Source organism: Cervus canadensis, chromosome 15 (genome assembly GCF_019320065.1).
Source record: "Cervus canadensis isolate Bull #8, Minnesota chromosome 15, ASM1932006v1, whole genome shotgun sequence".
In the NCBI taxonomy this organism is placed as follows: domain Eukaryota; kingdom Metazoa; phylum Chordata; class Mammalia; order Artiodactyla; family Cervidae; genus Cervus; species Cervus canadensis.
This window is the reverse complement of record NC_057400.1, coordinates 16,214,409-16,236,415: the sequence shown is the minus strand read 5'-3', so window position 1 is coordinate 16,236,415 and position 22,007 is coordinate 16,214,409. Positions and strand designations below refer to the sequence as shown.

The following is a 22,007-nucleotide window of genomic DNA, read 5'->3' as shown; positions in this document are numbered from 1 at the left end:
CTGTCAGTACTATCAAAATGAAGTATTGACTGGGGGGTGGGGAATGGTTAAACAACTGAAACTTACTGTTTTCACAGTTCTTGAGTCTAGAATTCCAAAATCAAGATGTTGGCAGAGTTGATTGCTTCTCAGAACTGTGAGAGGAGAATCTGTTCCAGGTCTCTCTTCTTGGCTTTTTGTTGGGTATCTTCTTCCAATGTCTTTTCACATCATCTTCCTTCTATTTGTGTCAAAAATTTCCCATCTTATAAAGACATCAGTCATAATTGGATTCAGGCCCACCTTAATGACCAGTCACATGGGCAGTGACTCTGTTTCCAAATCAGGTCACATTTTGAGGGGCTGGGTGCTAAGACTTCAACATATGAATTTTGGGGTTACAGTTTAACCCATAACTCGGCCATACATTTTTCAAAGTGGTTTTACTGTTTTATACTTGTGTCCACAGTGTGTAAGAGTTCCATTTGTACCACCAATGCCTCGTTTTGCTTATCTGGAATTTCATTGTGGTGTTCTTGTAGGAATATAGTGATACCCACTGAATTTTCATGTACATTTTTCTGATGGTAAACGAAGCTTAACAGCTTTTCATATGCTTATTAGCCGTTCGGATATCCTCTTCTGTTAAGTGCTTGTTTATGTCTTACCCATTTTTCTGCTGGGTTATCTGCCTCCCTTTTTCTTACCATTTTGTAGAGACTTACCAGATTTATATTCTGAATGAGTCTTTTGTCAGGTATCTGTGTTGGAAATGATTTTTCTCTGGCTATGGCTTGCCTTTACACTCTCTTAATGATGCCTTGATAAGCAGACATTCTCAAATTTAATTTCCTGTTAAATATTCTTTACTGGTATTGTGTTTTATGACTGACACAATTTTGTCGACTACAAGGTTGTGAAGTTACTTTCCTGTGTTTTCGTCTAAAAACTTCTTTGTCTTATGTTTTTACATTTAGAATGACAGTCTACTTGGTTTTTTCGCTGGTTTGTTTGGCTGCTTGACTTGCAGGAGCTTAGCTCCTGGACCAGGGATTGAAGCCAGGCCCTTGGCAATGAAAGCTCAGAGTCCCAATCACTGAACTGCTAGGGAATTCCCTGCAGTCTGCTTGGAATTGATTTTTATATGTGGTGTAAGATAGTGGCCCCAACTTTTTTTGGCACCAGGGACCACTGTCATGGAGGAGAGTTTTTACATGGAACGTGGTGGTAGCGGGAGGGAATGGTTTTGGGATGATTCAAGAGCCCTGCATTTGTTGTGTACTTTATTTCTATTATTATTACATCAACTCCACATCAGATCGTATAGGCATTAAATCCCAGAGGTTGGGGATCTTGGGTATAAGGTAGAGGTGATGGTGGATTAATAGGTTATTTATTTAATTTTCATATATGAACATAAAATTGCACCATCACAATTTATTAAAAAGACCAGCTTTCCCCCACTGCACTAGAGTGTCACGTTTGTTATAAATCAAGTAGTTTTATGTGTATCTCTCTATTATAAGTGCTGTTGAATAGAACTTTCTGCCATGATGGAAATGTTAGTATATGTACTGTTCAATTTAATAGCTGGCTGCTGAGATGTTGAAATGTGGCAAGTGCTCAAAAGGACTGAATTTTTTATTTTAACTAATTTTAATTTATTTAAGTAGCTACATATGTTTAGTGGCTACCATATGGGACCGTGTAGGTATAGATTCTTTTTTTCTGTTTGAACGATTGCCAATCTTTGTGACAGTACCATACTTCTTAATTACTATAACTTTATAATAGATATTTTAGTATAAGTTTTTCAACCCTATTCTTTTTTCAAAATTGCTTTTTCTATTGTTGACTCTCTGCATTGCCCTTAAATTCTACAACTCATTATTCAGTTTTCACAAAAAAGTTGCTAGGATTGTGAATAGGATTGTTTTGCATATACAGGTCAGTTTGGGGAGAATTGATATCTTTACAATAGGGAGTATTTTAATCCATGAATGTGAATTATTCTTCCATTTCTTTGGTTGTTCTACTTTTACTTTCACCTCAATTATTATATCATCTTGCCCTTATTTAATTTCTGTTTCAATAAAGTATTTTGAGTTCTTTTGTTTGTTGTTGTGCTATTATTTTTTGGCTACACCATGCATGGCTTCTGGGATTTTAGTTTCCAAGTGAGGGGTCAAACTTCATGACAGTGAGAGCAGGGAGTCCTAACCACTGGGCTGTCAGGGAATTCCCTTGATAAAATTTTATAGTTTTCAGTATATAATTTTTCACATATAATTAAATTTATTCGTAGGTATTTAATATTTTTGGTGCTGCTATAAATTATCTTTTCCCCCTAGGTATTTAATATTTTTGGTGCTATTATAAGTTGTCTTTCTCTTCCCCTTGCTGTTTTTGTTTTTTCTTTACTCGGCTCTCCAAAATTTGACTATGATGTGCCTAAGTGTGGTTTTCTTTGCATTTATGCTTCTTAATCTGTGGACTGATGTCGTTCATTAGCTCTGCATAATTCTCAGTTGTTATCTCTTCAACTACTATTTTTGCTCCTTCTTAATATTCCTTGAAAGTGAAAAGTGAAAGTGAAGTCACTCAGTTGTGTCTGACTCTTTGTGACCCCGTGGACTGTAGCCTACCAGGGTCCTCTGTCCATGGGATTTTCCAGGCAGGAATACTGGAGTAGGTTGTCATTTCCTTCTCCATGCCGCCAGTTTTATCCATTGGACCTTTCTCAGTGTCTCACATATCCTTTATTGCATTTTTTGTATTTTCTTAACTTTAAATTTCTCTGCTTCAGTTGGATATTTTTGTTAGCCATAGTTTTGTTAACTTTTGTTATGTTTCACTGTTAAGTTAATCTACTGCTTTCTCTTAAGAAAGAGACATCACTCAAAGTACTGGCAACCAAAACCCATGCAATATGTCTAAAACAAGGAAACTGAATTTACTACTTGCTTGGGCTACAGTCCACGGGGTCGCAAAGAGTCATACACGACTAAGCGATTTAACTTACTTACTTACTTAAGTAAGGAAGACTTAGACTTCTTAGACTTCTTGTGCTTCTTAGACTGGCTCTCTAAACAAAGCGGAAAGTTGGTATTGTGTCTGGTTTGGGGGAAGTCTGTGGACTTTTAAAAAGCAGGATTATTTAAGAACTTGCTGAATTTCAGAGTGTAGTTTATAGAGATTAGCTGACTAATGTCAAAGAACAGTCAGTCCTTTCCAGTCTTGAAATTGAAGAATAGGAGCATTTTGTTTTCTGTTCCTAATGTCAGATAGTTTATCCAATTTCCGTCTGCCTGGTATGTTGTTGGTATCCCTTTTCTTGCCATGTTTTAATTCCATCTCTTATTTCTGAAAATATCTAGAACAGACTTACATTATCTGAAGTCCTTTGAAGGCTCATCTTCCCTTTCATTGTTATTGTTGTTCATGATAGCTTATTTCTCAACTGTATTTGCTAATTGAAATTTTTTTTTTTTAATAATCAGGTAATCTTAATTTCTGGGAATTTTAAGAAACCTAAATAGTGGGTAAATTCTTTTAGGGAGAATTGACAAAACTAACTGGTTTAGCGTTTTCCAGGTTACATGGGCAGTATCTGATTCATTTTTATGTAGGCTGATGATTATAAGTTTTGATCATTGATTTTCTCCCCATGCCAAGCCTTACATCTCCTTAATGGCTTTAACATTATTTAAGTATAGTTAAATTTAATTAAATGCACAGGTTTTAAATATACAGTTCAGTGGATTCTGCTGTATGTATACCTCTGTGTTTTCAGACATGTCAGTCAGCATATAAAATAATTCCATTTCCCAGAATAGGCTGCTTTTTAGTCAACACCTTCCCCCTGAGTTAGATAACCAGAGATCTGACTGCTGTCACCAGAATGTACTTTTTTATTGTTACCTGATGCTTAGTTTTTTTAACTTTTTATTTTGAAGTAATTTTAACTTACAGAAAAGTTATCAAAAGTATAGAAATAGCTTTCATATACCTTTTACCTAGTTTAATTATAAACATTTTCCACTTAAGTTTTACTTTTTTAGTTCTCTCTCCGTTTCCTCTCTCTCTCTACATACATGGGTTTATTTTTTTTTTCTGAATCAGTTGAGAGTAGGTTATATATATCATGATCCTTTAACCTGGAATATTTCAGTGTAGTATGTATTTTTTAAGAGCACAGATATTCTCTAACATAACCACAGTATATTTATCAAATTCAGGAAATTTAACTTCTGTATAATTCTTTAATCTACATGGGGAAGTATGCATGCATGCGTGCGTAGTCATTCAGTTGTGTCTAACTCTTTGCAACCCTTTGGTCTGTAGCCCTCCAGGCTCCTCTGTCCATTGGATTTTTCAGGCAAGAATACTGGAATGAGTTACCATGCCCTCCTGCAGGGGATCTTCCTGACCCAGTGATTGAACCTGCATTTCCTGTGTCCACTGCATTGCAGGCAGATTCTTTACCTGCTAAGCCATTTGGGGAAGCCCTTAATCTACACATCAGTTATCACTGGTACTAGTAATATCCTTATAGCATTTTTTTCTTTTAGCACAAGATCCAGGCCCAGATCAATTTTTGCATTTAATGATATCTCTTTCCTTTAATGTAGGACATTTCCACAGCCTTTCGTGACACTAGTGTTTTGTTTTGGTTTTTTAACAATATGCGTGCTAAGTCGCTTGAGTCGTGTCCAACTCTGTGTGACTGTGTGGACTGTGGCCTGCCAGGCTCCTATGTCCATGGGATTCTCCAGGCAAGAATACTGGAATGGGTTGCCATCCCCTCCTCCAGGGGATCTTCCTGACCCAGGGATCAAACCGGCGTCTGTTACATCTCCTGCGTTGACAGGCAGAATCTTTACCACTAGTGTTACCTGGGAAGCCCCTTTTAAGAATATAGGGCTGTTTATTTTATAGAATGTCTCAATTTCTTTTAATGTTTTCTCATGACAGGATTTAGATTAGTCCTTTTTGGATTAGTATATGAGATCCAGGTCCTGTCCTTGCCAGGGTATTGCTTTTGTAGACACACTGTATCTGTCAGCCCCTCACTGGTAGTATTAATTTTCATTGCTAGTCGAAGTGTCGTAGTTTCTCTATATATAGTTATTATTTTCCCCTCTCTCAGTTGTTGCCTATTTAGCAAACAGCTAACAAGAAATGTTAAGACATACAAATATATTTCTCCTTATTCATTTTTTCCTCTTGGATTTAGCATCCATAGATAATTATTGCTCAAAATAATTTTTGCCATGTGGTTGTTAAAATGTTGATTTATCAACTGGCGCTCGGCACTAAGGAAGAGCCCTGCCTCTGCCCAACAATTTCTTTCTCTCTGTCTCTGCTCTATTCATCCCTCCTCAAAATGGGACCATGGAATACTATATACATTGAATGGGTTCTAATCCCTTTTGGTACCATAGCTTACATTTCTGTCTTTTGGAACTTATTTTGAGTGGAATACAGTTTATATGTATCTGACTTCTCTTGTTCAACATGTTTTTGAGATTCATGTACATTCTTTTGATCTATGAGTGTTAGGTATTTATTAACTTAATGATGGACATTTGTGTTGATTCTAATTTAGGATTCTTATAATAAAGATGGTATTAACATTCCTACAAGTCCTTTTTTGGACATGCTTTCAATTCTCTTGGGGGGTTTTAGGGTAGGTGTCTAACTTTGTAAGAAAACTGCCAAACTGCTCAACTTTTTTCCCAACCCATCAGCAATATATGAGAGTTCTCTATGCTTGAAGTCTTTGCTAACATTTGATGTTGTCAGCTTATATCATTTTAGCTACTCACAATTAATAGATCTTCAAGAAGCAGCTTATTGTATTTTAATTTGTGTCTTCCTAACGGCTAATAAGGGACAACAGAGGATGAGATGGCTGGATGGCATCACCAACTCAATGGACATGAGTTTGAGTAAACTCCGGGAGTTGGTGATGGACAGGGAGACCTGGCATGCTGCGATTCATGGGGTCGAGAAGAGTCGGACACGACTGAGTGACTGAACTGAACTGAACTGAATGGCTAATGATGTTGATATCTTTCCCTGTGCTTATTTGCTGTCTGTCTCTCTACATGAGATAGATATATCTTATACTGATGCTTTACCTGTGTTTTCTTTTTATCACTGATTTGAAGGAGTTCTTTTCCTATTCTGAATAAATGACCTTTGTCACATATGTGAGTTATGAATATTTTCACCTAGTCTGTACCTTGCCTTTTATTTTACTTTTTGGCTGTGCCGCACAGCATGTGGAGTCTTAGTTCCCCAACCAGGAATCTAAGCCATGCCCCCTGCAGTGGAAGCGTGGAGTCTTAACCACTGGACCTCCAGAAAAGTCCTCTACCCATGCCTTTTAATTTTGTTCATGATATCCCTTGATAAATAGAAATTTTTAATTTTAATAAAATCCAATTTATCCAGTTCTTATACTGTAGTGGTTTTTTAAAATTCATTTTTATTGGAATATAATTGATTTACAGTGTTGTGTTTCTGCTGTAGTGCAAAGTGATTCAAGTGTGTATATATGTGTGTGTGTGTGTGTGTGTGTGTGTGTGTTAGTTGCTTGGTTGTGTCTGACTCTGCAACCTCATGGATTGTAGCCCACCAGGTTCCTCTGTCCATGGAATTTTTCAGGCAAGATGACTGGAGGGGGTAGCCATTCCCTTCGCTAGGGGTTCACAATCCATGGATCAAACCCAGTTTCCTTCATTGCAGGCAGATTCTTTATCATCTGAGCCACCATAGGAGACCATATCTGTGGGGTAAGAAAAGACTTACTGCTGACAACATAAAAAGCACTACGATAAATCGACCTGCAGACAGGGCACTCTCCTCAGTACACTGTAATGCCCTATGTGGGAAAAGAGTCTAAAAAGAGTGGATGTATATATTACATATTGAAAAAGTAGAGTTCCCTGGGCTGTACAATAGTTTATTGTAGTGTTTTTTATGTTGTCAGCAGTAAGTCTTTTCTCACCCCAAGATCACAGATATGGTCTCCTGTGTTTTGTATTGAAAGCTTTATAGTTTTAACTTTTGTGTTTTGATACATTTTTCACCTCAGATTAATTTTTTTTATATGGGGTGAGATGAGAGTTCTAGGTTCAGATTTCTTTCACTCTGATATCCAGTTATTCAGCACCATTTGTAGAAAAGTCTCTATATATTCTTTTCCGTAAATTACCTTTGTGCCCTTGTGGCAAAGCAGTTGACCAAACATGTATAAATCTACTTCCCATTAGTTTCCTTTTGCTTGTAACTCTCTTTCTATTGTCAGTCCTTTCCCATTTTCACTTACGTTGTAGCTTTCTTAGGCTCACCTTTTGTTTAGGATCCTCACTTCCACTGTTCACTTTGTATATATCTATTGCTCTGCTTGACTGGTAAGTCTTCAGGTTCCCTGTTGGTGGTGTCTGCAGGCTCCTTCAATGTGGCCTATAGCCTTATCACTAACTTGTTACTCTGGGTTTGACTTTCTGTCTTGTTTCTGGTCATTGTAAAGTTTTTTTACTTTTCTTCAGGCCAGCTCTACATTTTATAATAAAATATAGTATTTAATTATTATAGTTCAGTTCAGTCGCTCAGTCGTGTCCAACTCTTTGCCACCCCATGGACTGCAGCACTCCAGGCTTCCCTGTCCATCACCAACTCCCAGAGCTTGCTCAAACTCAAGTCGATCGAGTTGGTGATGCCATCCAGCCATCTCCTTCTCTGTCGTCTGCTTCTCCTCCTGCCTTCAATCTTTTTCAGCATCAGGGTCTTTTCCAGTGGGTCAGTTCTTCACATCAGGTGGCCAAAGTATTGGAGTTTCAGCTTCAGCATCAGTCCTTCAAATGAATATTCAGGACTGATTTCCTTTAGGATGGACTGGTTTGATCTCCTTGCAGTCCAAGGGACTCTCAAGAGTTTTCTCCAACACCACAATTCAAAAGCATCAATTCTTCTGCACTCAGCTTTCTTTATAGTCCAACTCTCACATCCATACATGACTACTGGAAAAATCATAGCTTTGACTAGATGGACCTTTGTTGACAAAGTAATGTCTCTGCTTTTTAATATGCTGTCTAGGTTGGTTCTGGCTTTTCTTCCAAGGAACAAGTGTCTTTTAATTTCATGGCTGCAGTCACCATCTGCAGTGATTTTGGAGCCCCCAAAAATAGTCTCACTGTTTCCATTGTTTCCCCATGTATTTTCCATGAAGTGATGGGACTGGATGCCATGATTTTAGTTTTCTGAATGTTGAGGTTTTTTTGGGTTTTTTTTTTAATGTTGAGTTTTAAGCCAGCTTTTTCACTTGCCTCTTTCACATTCATCAAGAGGCTCTTTAGTTCGTCTTCACTTTCTGCTGTAAGGGTGGTGTCATCTGCAAATCTGAGATTATTGATACTTCTCCCTGCAATCCTGATTCCAGCTTGTGCTTCTTTCAGCCTGGCATTTCTCATGATGTACTCTGCATTACTATTTTTAGGTGTTTGAAAAGGAAAGCGTTTTTAGAATATCTAAACCATCATAGTACTGGGAGCATAAATCTTAATCTTACTGTTAAATCTTCATTTGGGATTATACTCCTTATCATTATAAAATACCTGTATTATCAAATTAGTTAATGCTTTCATTTTATACTCTAAATTTAATCCTGTGTAATATCCCAACAACTATTTCTTTAATTTTAACTAAAATTTAAAAAAAACTTTATTGAAGTATAGTTCATTTAAAATGTTGTATTAATTTCTGCTGTGTGTGTGTGTATGTGCCAAGTCACTGTAGTCCTGTCCAACTGTTTGCAACCCCTTGGATTGTAACTGGCCAGGCTCCTCTGTCCATGAAATTCTCCAGGCAAGAAAACTGGAGTGGGTTACCATTCCCTTCTCCAGGGGATCTTCCCAACCCAGGGATGACATCCGTGTCTTCTGTGTCTCCTGCATTGCAGGCGGATTCCTTACCTCTGAGCCACCGAAGAAGCTCTATTTCTTTCGGACCATACTTTTTTTTTTCCTTAGCATACTTTTAACTATCTTTCTCTTTTCACCATTTTTTGAGACACTTCTTTAGATGTATTTTGAAGTCTTAGATTTCACTTTGTGAATCAGTTGTCTTTTCTCTTAAGAATTATTAAGGTCACTTTCATTCATTGACTTTAGGGCTATGTTTGGTCTTAATTCTGCCATCATAGTATTTGTTACTGTTTCTGTTCCTAAAAATATGTTATTATACAATCTTTGTGTGAGCCAATAAACATGAGATTAACATTTTCTTCCTGTTTAGAATGAGTTTTTAGTAATTCAAAAGGTATAGAGTTTGAATTCACTGGTACTATTTATAACTATAGTTTATATTACTTGGATCTCTATTTTATTAGCCAACATTTTCTAATTCCCAGTGTAGTGATAGTTGGTGTAGTTCATTTTTCTCCCTTTCTACCTTCTTTCTCAGCATATCATAGTAATTGGTTATTTTTCTTGATGTCACCTTTGTATTTTTGAAAATACTTATAATTTATTCCTACTATATACTTAGATTATTTTCCTTTCCAATTTTAAATGAGGTTTGCCTTTTTCCTCTCTTACCTCTTGATAAATATGTAATTTCTGTGTTGTTGTTGTCTATAGCTGTTACTTTCTCTTCTGTATGCAGATTATTAAAATACTAAGTGATTTTATTACTTCCCTTCAGTCCATTTTGTTTCTGTATAGTATTCTTTGGCTGAAGTTAACTTTTTAAAATTTTTTAGAAGAGCTAATGGGAAACCAGTTTCCTAGGTTCTTACATTTTAAAACTGTCTTTACACAGAGTTTATCCTAAATGACAAATTGGCTGGGTAAGAAATTCCTCAGTCTCACTTTCTTTTCTGGCTGATGTTTTAGGCTGTTCACTGTTTGCTGTAGAGGTTCTGAGGGCTGCCTGGGTTTTTTTTCTCCTTAGAGATGATTGATTTTTTTTGGTCTCACTACCCTTTTGGCAGTCTAGTATTGGAATATGTCTTAGTGTTGATGCATCCATGTCGCTTTCCTGGATGTGCTATATTATTTTAATCTCTAGTTTACATTTTTCTTTCATTTCTGGAAAATTTACTTGAATTATATGGAGAACAGTTTTTCAGCTCTTTCTTTTTTTTTAATTCTTTTAAACCACCAGGTATGCTTGTGTTTGTTGATTCATCTTGGCTTATCATCTCTATCATTTGTATTTTCTGTCATTTTCTTTCATAATTTATTTTTTTCTCTAAAAACCTTTTTGGTCTGTTCATTCCCTTTGAAAATTTTCTTTCAATCGTGTCCTGTGTGTACTTTTTTTTTTTAGCAGTGCCTGTTTTTTCTTCTGCTTCCATTTGGTCTTCATTTCAGTGGTGTTTATTTTTTCGTTTACTTCTCTGACCTGTCAATTCATCCTTAATTTCTTTTTTCTTTTTGCTATAGCTTCGTCAAGTTTCTGTATCTCTGCTTTATTTGTCTTGTGTTATAGAGGTAATTAAAATGTAAGTATGTAGCTAACTGTTTAACTATGATTTTCATCTGCTTCATGGGTGGTGTTTTTCTTGTGTGTTTTTTCTTTTGATATCTATTTTTCTTTCCTTCTTTATATTTATAACATTGATTTAAAAAAATAATAATTATTCATCATTCAATGAGGAAAATTTTTCCTAACCCTACTATTTGCAAAAGATCACCTCAGAGAGGCTTAATGTTGTAAACTAACACTATTCTCTTTATGACACTATTTGTTCAAAAAATATTATTTTATTTTTATTAAAGTATGGTTGATTTACAATATTGTGTTTTAGGTGCACAGCATAATGATCTAGTGTATTTGCAGATTGTGTTCCATTATAAGTTATTACAAGATAATCAGTATAATTCCCTGTGCTATACAGTATATCTTTGTTGCTTAGCTCATTAATATATAGTAGTTTTTATCTATTAATCTCATCCCCCTAATTTGTCCCTTTCAACCTGTCTCTCTCCCCTTTGGTCCCTTTCAACCTGTCTCTCTCCCCTTTGGTCACTACAGATTTGTTTTCCACACATTGATGTTTATGAGTCCATTTTGTATATACTGTACATTCATTTGTATTTTTTTTTAACATTTAAGTAATATTATGTAGCATTTGTCTTTCTTTTTTGGCTTATTTCAGTGAGCATAATATTCTCCAGGTCCATCCATATTGCTGCAAATGGTAGTATTTCATCCTTCTCCATGGCTGAGTGATACCCCGTTGCATGAGTGTGTGTGTGTGTGTGTGTGTGTGTAATGTATCACATCTTCTGTTTTTTCATTTTCTGGCTGCCCTGGGACTTTGTTGCTGCATGTGGACTTCCTCTAGCTGCAGCAAGCACGTGGGGGCTACTCTTCAGTTTCGGCGCACAGGCGTCTCACTGCAGTGGCCTCTCTCGCTGTGGCGCGCAGGCTCCAGAGTGCAGGCTTCAGTAGTTGTCACACCTGGGCTCAGTAGTTGTGGCTTACAGGCTTAGCTGCTTCACGGCACGTGGGATTGTCCCACAAGGGTTCAGGTCCACGTCCCCTGCACTGACAGGTGGATTTTTAACCACTGGACCTACAGGGAAGTTCCATGCATCATATTTTCTTAATCTGGTTGTCTACTGATGGGCACTTGAGTTGCTTCTGTGTCTTTGGCTATTGTAAATATTGCTGCTATGATCATTGGGGTACATGTATCTTTTCTGTAGAATTTATGGATCATATGGTAGTTCTATTTTTAGTTTTTTTAAGGCACCTCCATACTGTTTTCCATAGTGACATGGTTACATTCCCACCAACAGTATACGAGGCTTCCCTTTTCTCCACATTCCTCTCCATTTGTTTCTTGTAAACTTTTTTTATTGTTAACATTTATTAATTTATTTGACTGTGCTGAGTCTTAGTGGCGGCAGACAGGATCTTCCATCTTCTTTGTGATATGTGGGATCCTCAGCTGCAGCCTGTGAGATCGCAGCAGTAACCCGGGACTGCTGCATTGGAGTTTGGAGTCTTAGCTGCTCGACCACTGAGAAGTCCCCAATTTGTAGACTTTGTGATGATAGTCGTCAAAAAGTGTGTGTGAGGTGTGAGGTGAAGACCTCATTGTGGTTTTGATCTCTGTTTCTCTAAGCATTACTGGTGCTGAACATCTTTTCATGTGCCTGTAAACCATTTGCATGTCTTCTTTGGAAAGATGTCTATTCAAATTTTCTGCGAATTTTTTGTTTGGATTGTTTGGTTTTTTGATATTGAGTTGTATGAGCTGTTTGTATGTTTAGGATATTAACCCTCTGTCATATGCATCATTTGCAAATATTTTATCCCGTTTCGTAGGTTGTCTTTTCATTTTGTCAATGGTTTCCTTTGCCGTGCAGAAGCTTTTAAATTTAATTAGGTCCTTTTTGCTTTTTTTTGCTTTTATTTATTTTGCCTTAGAGGACTGGTCCAAGAAACTATTTCTACGATTTATGTCAAAGACTGGTTTGCCTGTTTTCTCTTTTAGGAGTTTTATGGTTTCATGTTTATGACATTACTTTTATATGTAACTTATTTCTTTTGGTTGTATTACCCGAGCAGAAGAAATCCACATAGCAGGGAAACTGATGATGCAGAGATTCTCAGTCTTCTCCTAGCTTCTCTCTACTTCTCCCATTTGGGGTTTCATCATTGAGCCTCGCAACACCTGCTTCTCCTTCCAGCCAGACTGGACCCACGGATATTCTGGCTGCCAGTCTGTCTAGCCTGTTGTGTTGATTTAAAGAAGGGATTCTTGACCTGGTAATGCAAGTGTTCTCCTTACCTTGGAAATTCATCCTACTGTTTTGTTTCCCTGAGATGTGAAGCCAGAATTTTTTTTCTAGATATACTCCTTTAGATTTTGTTGGGTACTGGTGCTAAAGAACCCACCTGCCAATACAGGAGACGTAAGAGACAAGGGTTCGATCCCTGGGTCAGGAAGATCCCTTGGAGGAGGAAATGGTAACCCACTCCAGTATTCTTGCCTGGGAAATACCATGAACAGAGGAGCCTGGAAGGCTACAGTCCTTGGGGTTGCAAAGAACCAGACACGACGAAAGAACTTAGCACAGTTATCTTTGTTTTGCCTAGTGTTCAAATTGATTAATAACCATGTGTTAAATTTTTGAATCTGTGCTCCACTGAACTCAGTGTTATATACATTGCTTAAGTAATTATTAAGTGTATTTCTGTCTGGTTAATAATGTATATACATGGTTAAAAATAATTAACAAACACATTTTTAAATTTATTTTCGTTTTGGCTGTACTAAGTCTTTGTTGCCACATGTGGGCTTCCTCTAGTTGTGGAGAGTGGGGCTGCTCTCCAGCTGTGGTGCTCCGGACTTCCTATTGTAGTGGCTTCTCTTGTTACAGAGCACAGTCTCTAGGGGGCGTGGGCTTTAGTAGTTGTGGCAGTTGCTCTCAGTTGTTGTGGTACATGGGCTTAGTTGTTTCACAGCATATGAGATCTTTCCCGGCCAGGAATCAAACCTTTGTGCCCTGCAGTGACAAGTGGATGTTTAACCACTGGACCACCAGGGAAGCCCCACAAAACTATTAGTATGTGAAAATTTGGACTTCCCTGGTGGTCAGTGGTTCGGTTCAGTTCAGTTCAGTCGCTCAGTCGTGTCCGAATCTTTGCGACCCCATGAATCGCAGCACGCCAGGCCTCCCTGTCCATCACCAACTCCCGGAGTTTACTCAAACCCATGTCCATCGAGTTGGTGATGCCATCCAATGATCTCATCCTCTGTCGTCCCCTTCTCCTCCTGCCCCCAATCCCTCCCAGCATCCAGGACTGATCTCCTTTAGGATGGACTGGTTGGATCTCCTTGCAGTCCAAGGGACTCTCAAGAGTCTTCTCCAACACCATAGTTCAAAAGCATCAATTTTTCGGTGCTGAGCTTTCTTTATAGTCCAACTCTCACATCCATACATGACCACTGGAAAAACCATAGCCTTGACCAGACGGACCTTTGTTGGCAAAGTAATGTCTCTGCTTTTTAATATGATATCTAGGTTGGTCATAACTTTCCTTCCAAGGAGTAAGCGTCTTTTAATTTCATGGCTGCAGTCACCATCTGCAGTGATTTTGGTGCCCCAAAAAATAAAGTCTGACACTGTTTCCACTGTCTCCCCATCTATCTCCCATGAAGTGATGGGACCAGATGCCCTGATCTTAGTTTTCTGAATGTTGAACTTTAAGCCAACTTTTTCACTCTCCTCTTTCACTTTCATCAAGAGGCTTTTTAGTTCCTCTTCACTTTCTGCCATAAGGGTGGTGTCATCTGCATATCTGAGGTTATTGATATTTCTCCCGGCAATCTTGATTCCAGCTTGTGCTTCTTCCAGCCCAGCGTTTCTCATGATGTACTCTGCATATAAGTTAAATAAGCAGGGTGACAATATACAGCCTTGACATACTCCTTTCCCGATTTGGAACCAGTCTGTTTTTCCATGTCCAGTTCTAACTGTTGCTTCCTGACCTGCATACAGGTTTCTCAAGAGGCAGGTCAGGTGGTCTGGTATGCCCATCTCTTTCAGAATTTTCCACAGTTTATTGTGATCCACACAGTCGAAGGCTTTGGCATAGTCAATAAAGCAGAAATAGATGTTTTTCTGGAACTCTCTTGCTTTTTCAGTGATCCAGCGTATGTTGGCAATTTGATCTCTGGTTCCTCTGCCTTTTCTAAAACCAGGTTGAACACATGGTCAGTGGTTAAGATTCCACAATTTCACTGCAGAGGACATGAGTTCAATGCTATGTTGGGACTCTGTATTTTGGTCACGTGGCCAAAGATAAAGAAATTTCTAGTATATACTTGAATAGGAAGATTTGCTATAAATGTCATTTACTTATTCACATCTGATGCGATGTAAGACATCCGTCACTGACTGAATTATTAGGCTTAGTATTGTATGCCATCATTGGTACCTTCATAATTAGTTAATACTCTTTGTATAGATGGTGTTCTGAACTAAACTGCAATTCATTTCTTCCAGAAATTCTGGAGAGAAAGTTGTTTTAATTATTTGTCTGCATGGTGGAAGAGAAGACTTTGTGGTATTTAAGGCTTTTACCAAAAGTGTCAGAAATGATTTTGTAGTCATTTGTAGTCTTTAAAAGTATCACTTGACAGTGTAATTTCTTTCATTGTTTTCTTTGCTAAAGTTGAAGAACTTTTTGTTATATTACCCATTTAGATATACTGCTTTTGTAGTGTTATAATCCCTTCTTTAGCTGAATATAGATTGAATTTTTGCATCAGTGAACAAAAATATTGAAACACCTGGTGGTTTTACTATAAAAAGTTTCTTTGTTAAATTATTTTAATATCAGGGTGTATCACCATGCCTATCATCTCAACTTAATATGATAAGTAGGTGAAAGTTTGAATGAACTTTGAAGAATGGGTATAAAATGCTGAAGAAAAAAGTAACAAAAATTTACCTATTATATTCATACAACCAGAGTCATCTAATTCATGAGAATTGAAATTTTGACCTTCTAAATAGTATCAATTTGAGTTGTAGAATAACTTAATTGTTTTGCTCCCTCCGCAAGCAATGAGGGCTCTATAACAGTATCTATAGAGAAACTTGACTATGTTAAAAAGCATTATTAACCAACACAGTAGTGTAAAGCATTTATCCTTTTTTCCTTCTCAAAGGGATCTTCCCAAAACAGGGACGGAACCTGCATCTCCTTTGTCTGCTACACTGCAGGCAGATTCTTTACCACTGAGCCATCAGGGAAGCCCAATTATCTTTCAGTGAAAAATAAATACATTTTAAAAAAGCATTATTGTTGCATACATCAGCAGGTATACATTTTGCATAAGCAGAAATCAACAAATGAGACTACATTAAAGTAAAAAGCTTTTATACAGCGAAGGAAACAATCAACAAAATGAAAAAGCACCTACCAAGTGGGAATAAATTTTTACAAATCATATATCAGATGTGGGGTAGTACCCCCAAAATATTTGGAATTCATTGTTGTTTTTCAGTTGCTTAGTCACGTCCAACTCTGCAACCCATGGACTGCAGCACATCAGGCTTCCCTATCCTTCATCATCTCCTGGAGCTTGCTCAAACTCAGGTCCATTTGAGTCAGTGATGCCATCCAGCCATTTCATCCTCTGTCGTCCCCTTCTCCCCCTGCCTTCAATCTTTCCCAGCATCAGGGTCTTTTCTAATGAGTCAGCCCTTCACATGAGGTGGCCCAAGTATTGGAGCTTCAACTTCAGCATCACTCCTTTCAATGAATATTCAGGACTGATCTCCTTTAGGATTGACTAGTTGGATCTTCTTGGAGCCCAAGGGACTGTCAAGAGCCTTCTCCAACACCACAGTTCAAAAGCATCGATTCTTCACCGCTCAGCTTTCTTTATCATGCAACTCGCACATCCATACATGACTACTGGAAAAACCATTACTTTGACTAGATGGACCTTTGTTGGCAAAGTAATGTCTCTGCTTTTGAATATGCTGTCTAGGTTGGTCATAACTTTTCTTCTCAGGAGTAAGCGTCTTTTAATTTCATAGCTGTGATCACCATCTGCAGTGATTTTGGAGCCCAAGAAAATAAAGTCTGTCACCATTTCCTTTGTTTCCCCATCTGTTTGCCGTGAAGTTGTGGGACCAGATGCCATGATCTTTGTTTTCTGAATGCTATTTTAAGCCAGCTTTTCCAGTCTCCTCTTTCATCAAGAGGCTCTTTAGTTCCTCTTTGCTTTCTGCTATAAGAGTGGTGTCATCTGCATATCTGAGGTTATTGATATTTCTCCCTGCAGTCTTGATTCCAGCTTGTACTTCATCCAGCCCTGCATTTCCCATGATGTACATTTATACAACTCAAAAAATAAATAATCCCATTAAACTAAAATAGTCAAAGGACCTGAATAGACATTTTTCTGAAGAAGACATACAGTTAGAGAACAGGTACCTGGAAGGATGCTCAGCATCACCAGTCATTAAGGAAATGCAAATATAAAATCTCAATAAGCCATCACTTTCTACCTTTAGGAAAACTTTTGGTAAAAAGACAATAAATAACAAGTGTTGGTGACAATATGGAGAAAAGGAAATCCTAGTCCCCTGTTCATGGGAATATAAATAGCTATAGCCATTGTGGAAAACAGTATGGAATTTCCTAAGAAAATTAAAAATAGAACTGCCATGTAATCCAGCAGTCCCACTTCTTGGTATGTATCTGAAGGAAATGAAACCACTACCTGGAACAGATATTTGTGACCCCATGTTCATTTCAACATTATTCACAGTAGCCAAGATGTATAAACAACCTAGGTATCTGTTAATAGATGAATGGGTAAAGTTGTAATAATGGGAGTTGCTGGTGAAAGGGTACAAGGTTTCAGTTGTACGATGAATAAATTCTGGAATCTAGTGTATAGCATGGTGTCTATAGTTAGCAGTACTACACTGTATGTTTGAAAGTTGCTAAGAGAGTGAATCCTAAGATTCTTTACCGTCTGAGCCACCAGGGAAGTCCCCGTGTTCTCAGCACAGATACAAAAATAGTAACTGTATATGATGCTAGATATGTTAACTAATCTTATGGTAATCATTTCAAAATAAATGTGTATATCAGATCATCACATCATACATATGTATATGTGTATACACACACACACACACACACACACACACACCTGGGAAGTGCAATAAGGCTGTACTACTTCATTGGTAAATTTTAGCATGAAATGGAATGTTACTCAAATGGTTCAATTTAAGAGGTTTTAATGAGGAGACTCATGGGAGTTGTGGGTAAGGTTAAAGAGCCACCAATTAGTTCAAGTCGCTAAGACAGCAATAAATTGTAAGCAGCCAGTCATGCTCACTCCCATGTCTGAGAACACAAAGGGAGAAAGTATTATGGGAGCTCAGTGAGCGCTGAAGCTAAGGAGGATGGGGCACAGGCAGAACCTGATGTTCTGGAGGGACCCAGTCATTTCTGGACTTTCTGTTCTAAACTTTCTAGACTTAACTGTTCCCATTATCTCCAACTGGTACCCCCATAAGCAAAACTCTGTGTGAACCCACCCATAATCAGTGCAACTTTGGACTTTGGAGAACTCCTGGAAAATCTGTATAGAATATGATATTTTGATCTCTTTTTACCTTTGCCCTCTAAAGTTCCATCTTGGGTAACTTTCATGTTACATATACGTATCCATTCATCCATCCGTCTCTCTCTCTCTCATTCTGTGCATGTGCACACACACTTCACAGCACATAAAGTGAAAATTAACACTAAATTTCAAATCACTAATTAAAAGCAATGATTTATTCTCAGCGGTAAAGAATCTGCATGCAGTGCAGGAGATGTAGGAGACACAGGTCTTTGATCCCTGGATTGGAAAAATCTCCTGGAGGAGGAAACGGCAACCCATTCTTGCCTGGAGAATCCCTTGGACAGAGGAGCCTGGTGGGCAACAGTCCTTAGGATCCCTAAGAGTCACACTGCTAAGCGACTGAGCATGCACACATGCACATGATGGTTAAGAGTTTAAAACAATAAAAGAAATGTTAGTTATTGGGACTATGAAGGCTAAGTGTTTGTTGGATTTTCAGGTTCTGTCTCAATTGAGTTTTGCAACACAGTTACCCTAAGTTTTGTATTGGGTTAGCCAAAAAGTTCCTTCAGGGTTTTCTGTTATGGGAAACCAGTATTAGAAAGTTTACAGGGTGCAATACTGCACTTTATTTTATCCAAAGATTATATTATGGGAACTTACAAGTGTATTAAAAAACGGAGAGAGTATTTTAAGGAACTTACATGTAGTTATCACCCATTTTTAATAATTAGGAACATTTTGCCAGGTATTGGTTGTTCTGTTCTGCATTCTATACCTACAAACATACTTTTCTTTTTCTGGAGTATTTTAAAGAAACTATTTATATAATATCTATAAAAGATATTATATTATAATATTTTATAAGATGTTGTATTATACCCATAAACACTTCAGTTTAATTTCTAACAAATAAGGACTTAAAAAAGACGTCTTTATCACATCTGATAAGTTAAAGGTAATTAATTCCTCATTATAGATATTCCCTGACTTGAGGTGGTTAAGTTTATGATTTTCCAACTTTACGATGGTGTGAAGATTTTATCTGATTTTTGACCTTTGGTCTCTAGTCTGAGGCTAGCAGTATGCTGTACCATCCTCTCCTGCAGTGCTGGGCTCTGACTACTGCTGCTGCAGCTCCTGAGAGTGAAAGTCGCTAAGTCTGTCCCACTCATGGCGACCCCATGGACTATACATACAGTCCATGGGATTCTGCAGGCCAGAATACCGGAGTGGGTAGCCTTTCCCTTCTCCAGGGGATCTTCCCAACCCAGGGATCGAAACCAGGTCTCCCGCATTGTAGACGGATTCTTTACCAATTGAGCTATGTAGCTCCTAATCAGCCACATAATCACAGGGGTGCTCAACTGATGCACTTCCAACCATCTGTACCTATACACCCGCCTGTTTTCAGTAAGGTATTCAATAAATTGTGTGAGATAGTGAGTACTTTATCATAAATTAGGATTTGTGTTAACTGATTTTGCTGCAATAAAGGCTAATGTGTGTTCTGAACATGTTTAATTTTGTAAATTAGGTGTTTCAAATGCATTTTCAACTTAGGATGAGTTTATTGAGAGTCAATTCCAGCAATATAAATTGAGGACGATCTGTATATATATAATAATTTCCCCACTTACCATAAAATTTCTCTGTACTGTTGGCTTGTTTTGAATTATTTTCTGACACGGGCCACATACTGCATTTGGTTGGCAGTTTTATTTTTTTGAACTTTTTATTTTATGTTGGAGTACAGCCGATTAACAATGCTGTGATGGTTTCAGGTACACAGCAAAGAGACTCAGTCATACATGTACATGTGTCCATTTCTCCCCCAAACTCACTTCCCATCCAGGCCGCCACATGGTTCTTTCACTTTTAGATCAACAAATCATAGGAATATTATAGTGTTTTCATTTGTATACTTGCATTATTAACCTTTAAAATTTTTCCTTGGTTGAACTTCAGTTTATTTTTAATATAAGAAATTCTATGATGAATTTAAATATTCACCAGCACTTTGTATTTTTTTTTTATGAATCCTCAAAATAACCTGATGGAATAAAGTAATACTTTAATGGCTGCTTTTCCAGAAATTATTTCTGTAGTGCCTACTGTGATCCGGGGCATTTAATAACACTGGGGTGGAGCAAAAGCAGCATATTCTTCGGTCATAGCTGGCCTTATGGTGAGTCTATTACACCCATTCTACCATTATGATAATGGGCGTATTCTTAAAATTCTTTGAAGTTGGGGATGATAATATGAAGCCCAGTTCAAAAGAGGTACTCAAAAATATTTGATTTAATTATCATGAATTACTTATTTAAATATCCATGAGTACATGAGTTATCTCTGGAAGCCTCAGCCTTTCAGAAGGAGTGTGGACAGAAAAGTAGATGGAGGTCCAGAAGAGCATACTCGACCAATGGAGGCACAGTAAGTGAGACCCCAAAATTAAGTGAACACTCCATGTGTAAGTATAGACTCAAAGGTTAGGCCTGATTAGTCTGTTGTACAGAGAGGAATAGGGAATTTTTATCAGTAACAAATCATCTTTTTTTAACTGAAAAACTAGACTTGTGAGAATAGTGACAAAATGAGAAGAATGTTACGTTGATCTGTGTTACTGTTTTGGACTTCAGTTAAAACTGGTCACTGAGTGACTGATTGATTTCAGTCTTCTCCAAGAGGAGAAACTACCAAATGAAGTGCAAAATAAAACAGCCTTTTGGTTTGCAGAAGAAAAATGCCATGGTTTCTATTTGCTTGTGAAGGCAGAGGCAGATGGCCAGTTTTCTCCTGTAAGTCCTGGTGTGTGAATGGAGGGTGTGGATGGTGTATATCTGGATCCTCTTGAGTTGCATCTCAGTTCTGGATCTGTGATACCTTGCATATATATATATTCTTCCCCTTTCCCCGCCTTTCCCCCTCCCCTTTTTTTTTTTTAAGACTTCTATCTTAAAACTAGTAATGTCTGAGATTTAGTTGGTTAACTTTCTGTTTATCATGGTAACTGAACTATATAGAAACCAAACCACAGATATTGTTGAAAATAGTTCAGTATCCATTTGTTTGTAAGAGGAAATTCAGGGCTAAAGTTAGGTTGAGTTAAATATGTGTCAAGGCTGTATATTGTCACCCTGCTTATTTAACTTATATGCAGAATACATCAAACAAAATGCTGGGCTGGATGAAGCACAAACTTGGAATCAAGATTGCTGGAAAAAATATCAACATCAGATACACAGATGACACCACCCTTATGGCAGAAAGCGAAGAAGAACTGAAGAGCCTCTTGATGAAAGTGAAACAGGAAAGTGAAAAACTTGGCTTAAAACTCAACATTCAAAATAAAAAAAAATTTTTTTAAACAATAATAAAAAATAAATAAATAAATACAATAAAAAATTAAATAATAAAAAATAAAAACAAAAAAACTCAACTTTCAGAAAACTAAGATCGTGGCATCCAGCCCCATCACTTCATGGCAAATAGATGGAGAAACAATGGAAACAGTGACAAACTTTTTCTTGGGCTCCAGAATCACTGTAGATGGTAACTGCTGCCATGAAATTAAAAGATGCTTGCTCCTTGGAAGAAAAGTTATGACTAACCTAGACAAAATATTAAAAAGCAGAGACATTACTTTGCCAACAAAGGTCCGTCTAGTCAAAGCTATGATTTTTTCAGTGGTCATGTATGGATGTGAGAGTTGGACTATAAAAGAAAGCTGAGCGCCGAAGAATTGATGGTTTTGAACTGTGGTGTTGGAGAAGACTCTTGAGAGTCCTTTGGACTTCAAGGAGATCCAACCAGTCCATCCTAAAGGAAATCAGTCCTGAATATTCATTGGAAGGATTGTTGCTGAGGCTGAAACTCCAATACTTTGGCCACC

The 22,007-nt window shown here is 37.6% G+C and overlaps 1 protein-coding gene and 1 long non-coding RNA gene across 5 annotated transcripts in view; both read left to right on the top strand.

The window, feature by feature from the left end:
* Nucleotides 1-22,007, top strand: part of ZRANB3 (zinc finger RANBP2-type containing 3) — a 279,170-nt gene that overhangs the window by 27,697 nt on the left and 229,466 nt on the right. The window lies entirely within an intron of this gene.
* On the top strand, nucleotides 1,193-21,266 carry LOC122453591. The gene is made up of 3 exons (XR_006273116.1): nucleotides 1,193-1,206; nucleotides 12,025-12,026; nucleotides 19,255-21,266. It is a non-coding gene; the product is annotated as an uncharacterized LOC122453591 (long non-coding RNA).